General features: G+C 39.2%; 1 pseudogene; it reads right to left on the bottom strand.

The window, feature by feature from the left end:
* Positions 1-318: 318 nt before the first annotated feature.
* Positions 319-769, bottom strand: LOC102428313 (annotated as a pseudogene).
* Between the last annotated feature and the right edge of the window lie 11559 nt (positions 770-12328).

Consider the following 12328-nt stretch of genomic DNA (forward strand, 5'->3'; position numbering starts at 1 on the left):
AAAACAAAACGGTCGTTAATGGTCAGGGGCACATCCTTCCCACTGGCATCAGTTCCTACTCCACAAGCAGACACTGAGGAGACCTTCCGGTGGGGAGTAACTTAGGGAGAGGCAGGATGGCTGGAGTTGGCGTGACCATCTGCATCGATGCACTGTGGTGTCAGAGTGAGGAGAGAAGTCAGTCAGGAAGGCTTGGAGGGCACAGTTGCAAGTTGGGAGTCTCTCCATGAGACAATGAAGGGGAAATTTTCCCCAACCAGGTTTTTTTTGGTGCCAAAAAGAAAAAGAAAAAAATCAGTTCAAACAGTATTGAATTTGCAAACTTCTCCCACCAAGACAGGTCAAATAGAGCAGTAACAATCTAGATCTTTCCAGGAAGTGAAGGTAGAGCCCCTGGCATTCCTCCTGACAGCCCTGTTAGGCCCTAGGAGTATCTGCCGCTGCTGCAGTTGCTGCTGTTGCTCCATTTGCAACTTCTCAGTCTCAAAGAGAAGAGGAAGAACCAGGATATGAAGGAAGGTGTCCCGATCCATAAGGCTGTCCTGGAAACCTGTACATTTTTTTGAGCCACAAAGAGGGAGAGATCAAAAGTGGCTCCGGCTGCGGACCAGATCCTCTCTGCCGTCAGACCCCAGAGTCTCTCCGAGAGGGTCTCATCGGGCTCCTCCTCTTCCAGCTCCTCCTCAGTCTTCTCCACATCACCTTTCGGAAGCAATTCGTCGGGGGGCAGGGGAGCACCTGGACCAGGGGCAGCGACTATGGCAGCCATGGCTGTAGGGGGGGGCCACCTTTATTCTTTCTCCAGAAGAGATTTCCTAATCCACACCCTCAGAGATCCTTTGGTCCCCCCCCTAACCTATGAAAAGTGACAAGTACACATAGTTGACAGTACGGTTCCCAACATCTGGCTTATCCATTTACAAGTGGCATCATATGTGAGGCATTAGTGATCCACTATGTGGTAGGCTGTAACAATCCAGTGCAGTTTCATGTCATGGTCTTTCTTTCATGCAGTAAGGAAGAAATTAGACCTATGTGTCCCCTTTGGCATGGTCCTAGTCTCATGATTTCCTGTGAGGAAATCCTATATAATAAAAGGCTAATATGCAAATCGACCGAACAGCAGAACCACTGGTCACTATGATGCACACTGACCACCAGGTGACAGACACTCAACACAGGAGCTGCTCCCTGGTGGTCAGTGCGCTCAGCCAGAAGCCAGGCTCACAGCTGGCAAGCACAGAGGTGGTGGCAGGAGCCTCTCCCACCTCTCCACTGGGAGCAGGCCTAAGCCGTCAGTCAGACATCCCCTGAGGGCTTCCAGACTGTGAGAGGGCACAGGCCGGGCTGAGGGACCCCCCTGAGTGCACAAATTTCATGCACTGGGCCTCTAATAACTGAATAAAAAGGCACTCTCATCTCTCAAGAACAATTCTTTTCAATTTAGTACAAAGATTTTTCCTCCTAACTCTGTAGTAGCCTCATTCTAGAAAGACATAGAATTTATATTTCTAAACAAAATTTATCTCAATTGGAAACATCTGCATTCTGTTTGGTGTGTCCATAAGAACAATGGCTAGGTACTTGTTTGTAACAAAATGATTTTAGAAGTTCACCAAAGGAGCCACACCCAGAACAAAGAGACGTGAAGACCCATGCGGGAGGCTAAGACCAACAAGTAGTTAGCATAATTATGCAAGAAGTCTACTGGAAGGCTAATGGACTTTGATATTCAGCAAGGGCTCAAAATCAGCATAATATTGCCCTGCTTTTGGCTGAATGGCTGAAAGCAATCCCCTAACCTGGTAATCCTTTTATTGTTTACCAAACTTTACCATTGATATGCCTGTTTGCTTTGCTAAAGGGCAAATGTGTATTCTAGTCAATAAAAGCTAATGGGTCTGGGGATTCAGAGAGCCTCTCCACTGGAGAGTAAGGTCTCCGCCTGGCTCCTCATGCCGCCTAAATTTATATTTCTTGTGTAGTGTATCCGTTTGTACATCAGCCCCTTCTCTAGATCCTGAATCCTTGCTGGAAAAGGTTGCAGCAGACCCAGGCTTAAGGAAAAATTCCAGGATCCAAGAAACAGCTCACCACTGTCCTAACTGGTTTTCCAGTTTCACCGATTTCCCTGAGGCACCAATTACACTGGTGTGTGATTATAGTCCAGCTGGTTGAAATCTCTGTTGATTTAGTTATCCAGAAGGGCAGTTAGTTCTTACAGAGTCCAAAGTCCAGTGAGAAACATGTTTATGTTTTTCTATTTCAAACAGCACTTCTTTTCTGACAATATTTACTTTATTCTGCTGCAGAAATGTTTATAAATATACCTCCACCTAGAGATATAGGTGGAAATGCAGGCACATTGATATTGTGTGGATATTCAAACAACATATGTGTGAATAAAATAAGAAATATTATCAAGTAAAAACTATTGAATATTAAGAGAAAAATTATAGTAGTATATAGCCTATGTAAGGCCCTAGATGTGGCCTGATTTGTCTATGAATGACCTGCTTTGACCAAAATATGTCTATTTCATAATCTTTATAAAAAACCATCTTAGCCCAGCCGGCATGGCTCAGTGGTTGAATGTCGACTTATGAACTAGGAGGTCCATGGTTTGATTCCTGGTTGGAGCACATGCCCTGGTTGCACGCTCGATCCCCAATGTGGGGCGTGCAGGAGGCAGCCGATCAATGATTGTCTCTCATCATTGATGTTTCTCTCTTTCTCCCTCTCCCTTATTCTCTGAAATCAATACAAATACCTATCTATCTACCTATCTATCTATCTATAACCATCTTAAAGACCAACAACATAAAATATAACTTTAAAAAAACTATATTTTTGGATTTATACATTGTTTTTCTTTTTCTAATTCACTAATGTGACCAATTTTTATGAATTACATTTCTTTATTTTGCAATTATGCTCCTAGATTTTTAGGTAAATGCTTAGTTACTAACTTAAAATTTTTTTGCAATGATAAAATTATTTAATCTATGAATTGTCCTCTAAACATAAGAACCACTCCCATTTGTTTTAAGTGTGGTATTATCATTATTATTAATGTCCAAATTATCAGTTATTTCCATTTTAATTTTATTTTTTGGACCCAGTAGTTATTTAGGAGGGTGTTTTTAAATTTCAAAGTGGTTATTTTTTTACTGCATTTTGTGATCTGAGTATGTAGCCAATACAAATTATACCCTTTGCACTATTTCCTTTTCAGCCTAAAATATGACCAATTTTTTGTAAATATTTCATGGTAATATAAAAAAGTAAGTGCTTATATGGTACATGTATATTAATATTTTTATTTTTTAATATATTTTATTGATTTTTTACAGAGAGGAAGGGAGAGGGATAGAGAGTTAGAAACATTGATGAGAGAGAAACATCGATTCAGCTGCCTCCTGCACACTCCCCACTGGGGATGTGCCTGCAACCAAGGTACATGCCCTTGACCCGAATAGAATCTGGAACGCTTCAGTCTGCAGGCCGACGCTCTATCCACTGAGCCAAACCGGCCAGGGCTATATTAATATTTTTAATAAAATAAAATGTATTAATCATGCAAAAGGGGTTCAATAGAAGATTGAGCTGGCAGAAGAATGAATCAGTGAGTTGAGAAAAATGAATCAGTCAATTGTGATCTTCCAGTCTGAGGAGCAGTTTACATCCAGGTTCTTTGTCTGTGTTTTCCAAGTTCTGAAATTCTTGCTACCCTATACTTACCAAATTCCATCTATTCTGCCCTTGTAACATAAGACCTTCACATTTTTAATGTTTAGCCAGTTTAGGGTCTTTACCATGGCCAAGTATCATAGGAAAAGAAAATCAGCATATGCAGCATGTTCTGCAATCTCTTTCTCAGCTTCTGTTTCTTCTTAGTCCCCCAGGCTACCTTCTCACCCTAGGACCTAAGTCATCTGCACTCTCTCAATTGCTCTTTGCAGATACAGGCAAAAAAAAATTTTTTTTAATTAATTTCTTTCTTCAACTAATAGTTTTGCAAGTAAATTACAGTTTGACCCTTGGCTCAATACTTTGGAAATATTTTTAAATCATACAAATAGCTGCTCCAACCAGCTTTTCTGTGCCTTTCAGTAAACAACTAAATTTGTAATCTGGGCGAAGCAGATTAAACAAGTGTGTGTGTGGGTGTGTGTGGGGGTGTGTGTGTGTGTGTTCTATGAAATAGGGTTAGAAAACGCGTGTAGTCATTGATTTGACATGTGATCACATGTCACATTTCTCTGGTATTGTTCCCTTTTGTTCTTTAGGAAAGTGCTTATCCACTATTTATAATGATCTTGCTTTATAATGTTATACCTTCCTTTCCCAAAACCTATTTATATACCGCTAAATCAAGCTGTGGTAAGACACCACTTTTTCATTTCACTTTTTCATTTGACTCTGATTCTACATAATAATTTCCCATTTGAAACAGCAATTATTTTATCAGCTGCAAACACAGCAATCACAGCAATTCCTCTGAACTACCATTAACACATTTTCCCCGCTGTCAAACCAGAAGTTTAGCTCTAATACTGAGCTTTCTGTTTAAATGAGTAAGAAGCCTGGAGATGAGTAGAGACTGGCTGCACTCCCCTGAGATGGGGGTGCAGCCCCTGTGCCAGGCTCTCTGATACTGGAAACACTGGAAATACCCTTCCCATCATTCTTTGCCTCTTGACCCTATTCTCCCTGGACTTCCTGTCACCACTTCCTTGTTAAGTTCTCAGAAGCCGGTTGTATCACCTGAGTTCTACTGTTTACATTCCTCATTCTAGATCATTGCCGTGTTACAAAAAGTCATAGAGTCAAAAGTATTAATGCATGAATGTTCATAGCTTCTTTCCCTCTCCCACAAGCAAAGTAAAACTCTGTAGTTATTAATTCTCTAGGCATTTTCCCACTTACCTTTCTCTTGGACCTTATTAGAGATGTGGGGGCAGGAGGAAGGAAGTCAGACTTGTTGATTGTGTTGAAAAGCTGTGGTTGGGAGTTGACAGTGGGGGAGAGAGTTTTCAGGAGCAGCTGCTTCCATGTGGAAAATATTGAGAATGGCAGAGGTTTAGACAGAGGGTTTTTTTCAGTGCATTAGCCATGCCTGCTAAAATTTATATGAGAATTATGATTATAAAAAATAGAAGGTAATGTTTTGAACTGGGGTAGGATAAAGAGATTGGAGGGAGTGTAAAGATGCTACTGTTCTCATTTTTTAGCAGAAAGTCATTAGTCATTGATGATATATCCAATTAAAATGTGTGTGTGTGTGTGTGTGTGTGTGTGTGTGTGTTTTAAAAAGGACAGTGAATCCAGCCTTTTAACATGTTAGAGTATTTAGAGTCCTGCAGGAAATAATATATTTTATGGCAAAGAAATATTTATTTACAGCCCTAGCTGGTTTTGATCAGTGGTTAAAGCATCGGCCAACAGACTAAAGGTTCTTGGGCTCAATTCCAGTCAAGGGCATGTACCTGGGTTGCAGGCTCAATCCCCACCCCAGTCAAGACCTGGGGCGTGTGAGGAGGGCAACCAATTGATGTGTCTCTCTCTCATTGATGTATTTCTCTCTCTCCTTCCCTCCACTCTAAAAATCAATAAAAAAATATCCTTGGGTGAGGATTAACAACAACAAAATTATTTCCAGTTCAACAGTTTCTTTTAATTTTTCTTTCTTTGTGAAATTCTATTATTTGAATTCCCTGAAACAAGTATGAGACTAGACTAATTTTTCTTTTTAAAATGTGTGTGTGTGTGGGGGGCGGGAATGACAATATGATAATAGTGATTAGTTAAGGATGGCAGGAATATGGATGATTATTATTTTTTCTTTGTGCTTGTCTTAGTCCATTTGGGCTGCTACTACAAAATATCACAGACTGGGTAGCTTATAAACAACAAAAACTTATTTCTCATAGGCTGGAAGCTGAAAGTCCAAGGTCAAGGCACCTGCCCTTCGGGTGAGGACCCTCTTCCTGGTTCATAGCTGGCGCCTTCTGGCTATGTCCTCACATGGTGGGAGAAGCAGGGGGTCTCTCTTTTAAGAACACTAATCCTTCAGGAGGGCTCCAGCATCATAATGTAATCATCTCCTAGAGGCCCACCTCCTAACACCATTCATTACACTGTGGGTTAGTTGGGGGCGGGGGGCACAAACATTCACAGCATATTTGCTAACTATCCAAAAATTAAATTATAAAATTAAAATGATGGAATTACCCAATGTTGCTATTATACATTCCCTAAGTTAATATGTTTTATTTCATGGAAGTTTTAGGAAGATGATAATACAAAGCATTGTTTTCCACAGTAGCCTTCAACCAAAGATGATTTTTACAGACATACATTAAAAAGTATCACTGATTCCAAGATAAATCAGTATTTATCCAAAGGTTGGCATATACAGAGTTAGAGAAATAGCATCAGTAATTGCTGTGCCTAAAGCACTCTGAGGAAGGGAAGCAGTCCAGGAATGTTAAGGGATTTCAGAACTCAGATGAAAATTACCCCAGCAATGAAATAAGTGCCTAATAATAAATAACTAACAGATAACTTATTTCATACCTCAGGACTCCAGTCTATAAAATAGGGGTAATAATTTCTCTTTATATTAAACAGCATTAGGAGGTTAAGGGAGTGCTGCGCAGTGATACTCAGGTTCTTAAGAGAACTCAACAACGGCGGTTTGGAGTAGTGGTCACTTTGAGATTTTCATCAGATTTATGTTTCAGAATCTATTGTCTCCACAAATTAATATTCTATATTTTCAGAGCATATGCTGTTGTATGTAAAGGATATGTAAACAAACAAACAAATATTAAAAACCTCTCTGTTTTTCTTTCATATCCTCATTCACCTGTATTTTACATTTTTTCCCTTCATCCATTTTTAAAAATATTTTTCTATTAGTTTTCCCTTGCAGTTCATTTATTACTGGCTCTTGTCAGCCAATATTGTCTGTCTCTTAAGTAAATGTGCATTTTTTTAAGTTAAAAAAATATATCTGTAGAAACCCTACTGAAATTTAACCACTCTGTAACTGTCTTTTTTTATATAAAGCCATTCACAGCAACACTCAGATGGAAAACTGACTCTCTACCTGGCTTCCCACTTTCCCACCCTCACAGATAATTGGCAGGTGGTGCCATGGCTCTGTCTTCCTAACCCCTCTCCCATCTGCCCCTCTGCTCCTCCACCTCCAGGCCCTGTACCCCTGCCCTCCCACTGCAGTTCCCTCCAATTTGATCTTCTCTTTTCAGTCTCTGTGCTTTCATCCCATTTCACTCTTCTCACAGCTGAGAGATTACTTTTTTTTCCCAAAAACAAATCTGACCTTTTGCAGCCCTGTTTAAAACCTTTCAATAGCTCTGCACTATGGGGCAGGGTTAAGTCCAAACAACTGGCACTGTGGGCCCTCTCTACTCTAAGCCTCATTTTTCTTGAAGTCACTCTCTCATCCTCTATCCTAAGCAATTTCAGTGCCCATAAAATACCCTGGGAACTGTGGACAATTCATACATCTATGCTTTTGCTCATATTTTTCCCTCTGCTGAACACTGATTCATCTTTTAAGATTAGATTCAAAGGCATACATGAAAGATGCCAATGTCACCAGAAGTCAGGGAAGTGGAAATTAAAATGTTTTACCCTTATCTGACAATACAAATATTAAAATATTCTACTTCCGGCTTCTGGTTTTGTATCTAAGGAGCTTGGAAGTCACCACTCCATCCTAACAAGTAAAAAGACTGAGAAACAGACTGAAAAATCAACTATTCTTCTTGGATCCATGAGAGAAGAGGACACAGGGAAAACCACTGTCCCCAAGAGTAGAGAGACAAACTGGAGAATACAAGGAGTCATGGCTCACCGGAGCGAAGACTCACAAGCAGAAACCGCCAGAGGAAACAGTGCCAACGTAGGAAAACCTGGATTGTAATTGACAAATTGCTGGGGATTCAATGTACACAAGTCTGAGAGTTAAAAACTCCAGAGGGACCCACTCATAGAGGAGCCCCACACTTTTGTGGCTTTTACCTCCAAAAGCTTGACCAGGTTCTCATGGTGAATACTGGAGAGAAATCCCCTCATGTTTTGGGCAGAAGGAGGGGGAAAGGAACAAGGTTGAAATGCCAGAGCACTCTTCTTCACAAGGCCTGCCCTCAGGAGAAACTAGTCAACCGGAGCCTAACCTGCTGGGATATATATTACCAGAGCCTAACTAATCTGGGAGACGGGAAATAGCCAATTCCAGCCCACCTAATAGCCAATTCTAGCCATCCTGTCCCACATAAAAGGGTGGAAAAATTGAGAAACACTTGTGTAGTTCACAGGCCAGAGGTATATTTTCAGTAAAAAACTGAGACCTAGTCCTAGGACTACAGAATGCTTCCCTCCCAGAAACCTCACCACCACATTACTGAAGACCTGTATACAGCAGATCCTTTTACCCAGTATGTCATGTCCATCTATCAAGAAAAGAATTTCAGGGCATACCAAAAGGCCAAAACACAATTTGAAGAGATAGAGCAAGCATCAGAACTAGACATGGAAGAGATGTTAGAATTATCAGATTGGGGATTTAGAACAAATATGATTAACATTCTAAGGGTTCTAATGGATAAAGTAGATAGCATGCATGAGCAGATGGACAATAAAAGCAGAGATATGAAAATCCTGAGAAAGAAATGAACAGAAATGCTGGAGATCAAAAGCACTGTAACAGAAATGAAGACTGCCTTTGATGAATTTATTAGTAGATTGGACAGGGTTTAGGAAAGAATCTCTGAGCTTGTGGCTATATCAATAGAAACCTCCCAAAATGAAAGACAAACAAAAAAAAAAGATTGAAAAAATAGAACAGAATATCCAAGGACTGTAGGACAATACAAAAGATGTACCATGGGCATAATGGGAATACTAGAAAGAGAACAGAGAAAGGAACAGAGACATATCAGAAACAATAATGACTAAGAATTTCTCCAAATTAATGTCATCCACCAAACAGATATTTCTACTCCCACCAGACTGCAAGCTACTTGAAGACAGTAGCCTTACCTCACTTGTTTTGTGACCCTATGTCCTAGGTCAGCATCTGGCAAAGAATAATGGGGGAATCTTGGTGTTTGATGAATGAGCAAATGAATGAATGGATAGATGGATGGGTAAAGGGTCTTCATTCAGGTAACTTTGGTTGTAAAAGTACAAAATAATTATGATATAAGACATGCGTTTTTTTCTTTGTGTTGTGTAATGATAAAAGCACATATTTCAACAATTTGGGTGGGGAAAATATTATGGCTAACTCTATAATTTTCAGTTGCAGAAACTCAAAGGCACAACAATCTAATGAAGGCTCAGATATGACATTAAACACAAGCACTTTCTGGCATGCTTAATCCAAAGTATGGACTTGTGAATTACATACAGCTTTTAATGTGCTTTTAACATCATTTATTGCCACTCCTACCACTCCATTATATAGAGAACTATCTTCTAAATTACACTTGCATGTTCTCAAAGCTATTCTGAAGTTGTAGTAAAAATGCTATAATATTAAATATCTGAAATTTTATTTTCTCAAAGTATTTTTTGCTCCCTTAATTAGCTTAACCAATAGAGCTAATTACCACTTGGTTTTCATTATAATCTTGGTAATTATTGTCCTGAAGTTTTCTTCCCAGGCACATAGCTTGTGCTCCTTCCATTATTCATTTCCCACCATCCCTTAAGATAAATTCACCAATGCTATACATCTGGAAATCCCTATGTTCTCTTTGACAAATAATAGCTCCTTCACTCCTAAACTTCAAGGAAAACACCTCAGAAAGAGCTTTATTGGCTGCTACTCTCTGTTACTCCATGCTTCTCTAAAAGCTATTATCACCATAATGGGGTAAGTTTATTTAGTATGCTAGTAAGTGAAAAAACAGGCATAGGATTTGCATGGGAAGACGGGAAAATACAGAACATTCCCACCTATCATCATTGTGAAAACTTTGTGGCACGGGAAGATGAAAATGTAAGGTTTGGTATTGTAGTTCAGATAAGTCAGCATTTTTGGTTGTTGCAGTTTATAGGGCAGCTATGAATCTAGATATGGGCTTGCCTCTCACCTTGGCACTTTATCTGAAAGTATTTAGGCAATGAGAAGACTGGATTCAAATGACATTTTTACCCATGTGAGAATTATTCCTACATAAAAACTTGCTCACTGATTTTGAATTCAGAGTCGTGTTTGTTTGGAGTGAGTTTTGGGAAAATTTTTCTTTAGGGTTAGTTCCAGGATGGACATGGGGTAGGAGCAGCTGGTCAGTGCAAGAGGCAGTCCCAAGGGGGCAGGACCCAGCTATACTGCACACAAGTACAAATCTTGTGTGAAGATTTGTATCTGGTTGGCCCTTTTTCCACAGGGGAGGCTGGACAAGTGTTTTATTCCAGGCTGGAGAAACAAGATCATGGCAACATTGAGCAGTTCAAATCTCCCTTCTCCAATAAGGTCTATTGCAACTATAACCTGTCTTCTTTACTACTTTGATGCATAATAATGCACTCCAAATACAACTTTCTTCCATCAGGATCCACACATAATTTGCCAGTCCCAGTTCAAAATAGAAGTGTGAGGCCCCTTGTCTAAAAATTATAAAGAATTTCAAGACAGCAACAGCAAAGCATTAAACCAAACACAGATCCCTCTAAGCTTGGGGCTTTGTGTAGCTGCTTGGGTTGCACACCAATGAAGCTGGTCCTATCTATAATGATGGAATTATTTTAAATGCACTGTCAAATATGGCAGCCACAAACCATGTGGCTTTTGTACACTAATGTAATATAACCAATGCAATTGTGACTTTTGTTTCTACAATCTTGAACAACTTTTCTAAGACTCAGAGATGTTAAGCCTTCAGATCTAGGTAGGGAAAATCCTAAGAGAAAATTGGTGTAAAGTACTACTAAAGTCTTAAATTATGCATCTGCTTAGAAAGGAATTTAATTCAGAGCGTTTTAGAAATTACAGTAAAAATATTTGTTTTGAAATTGTAGAATCTAAAATATTACCGCTGAAAATTGAAATAGCTGTACATTATTGGCAGATAGACTAGCCATTGATCTCAACATGGAAATTCTCATCAGAACCTGTTTTTCCACCCAGAAAACGGGCACATTTTTGATCCAAGTTATTACACATTAATCATCAGTGATGAAGGGAACTATACAAATAAATGTGTTTAAGTAATGAACAGTGTTTATATGGTCTATGTTTCTAGCTAGAAGAAAAGAGCTACAAATCATAGATTTAACCTTGAGGGGGGTTGGGGGGGACTCAGAAGTCAGGATTGAGAGATTATTGTAGTTTGGAGAGGTTGCAACCTTTTGTTTGGTTTTCAAAGCTCAGATCCAAAGGCTAAAAACTCAGCGATTATTTTTCTCTTGATGTCAGTCGGTTCATTTTCTGTAAAGGTTCAATTTGTAGCTAGAGAGAATCATTGCAGTTTGAGTAATTATATACTGAGCTGTAGGGTAAAACTAAAATTGGGGTTGATTGAGAGGGTTGGAAACAGAGTAAGCTCCTTCTTGCCATAAGAATTACAGATTCTTATGTTGCAAAACATGGCAGTACAAGCAAACATTTCCAATGAATTAAAGTTATTTGATAGGAAATAGGCAAAAATAAATAAATAAATAAATAAATACACACACACACACACACACACACACACACACACACACACACCCCAAAACCACCAACAACTCCACTTCATTCATAATAGGAGAGCAGCAAATTAAAATTATACCAAGATATCACTTAAAAATCTATCAGATTGATAAAAGTTTGACAACACACTGTGTTGGCAAGGTTATGATAAAACAAGCCCCCTCATACATGTTGATGAGAGTATGAACTGGCACACAAACCTAGAGAAAAATTCAGCAAAATCTATGAAAATTGCAAAGTAAAAGTGTGCATGACTTCTGACACACTGACACACCAATTCCACTTCTGGGATTTTATTCTATAAGAATATCTATACTCATATGAAATGATATGTACAAAGTTATTTTTTAAATTGAAATACAATTCACATGTAAAAGTCACCATTTTAAAATATATAATTTATTGATTTCTAGTATATCCATAAGTTATGCAACTATCAAGCACTATCTAGTTCCAGAACATCCTTATTACCCCTAAAATAACCTGGACTCAATTAGCAGCCACTTCACACTTCTTTCCACCTCCACCACTAATGGGCACTGGGCCAGGAATGGAAACCCACCACCCTTTTGGTGGACAGGACACCTTGATTTTTTA

This window comes from Myotis lucifugus, unplaced genomic scaffold (assembly GCF_000147115.1).
Source record: "Myotis lucifugus unplaced genomic scaffold, Myoluc2.0 scaffold_0, whole genome shotgun sequence".
Taxonomy (NCBI): Eukaryota; Metazoa; Chordata; class Mammalia; order Chiroptera; family Vespertilionidae; genus Myotis; species Myotis lucifugus.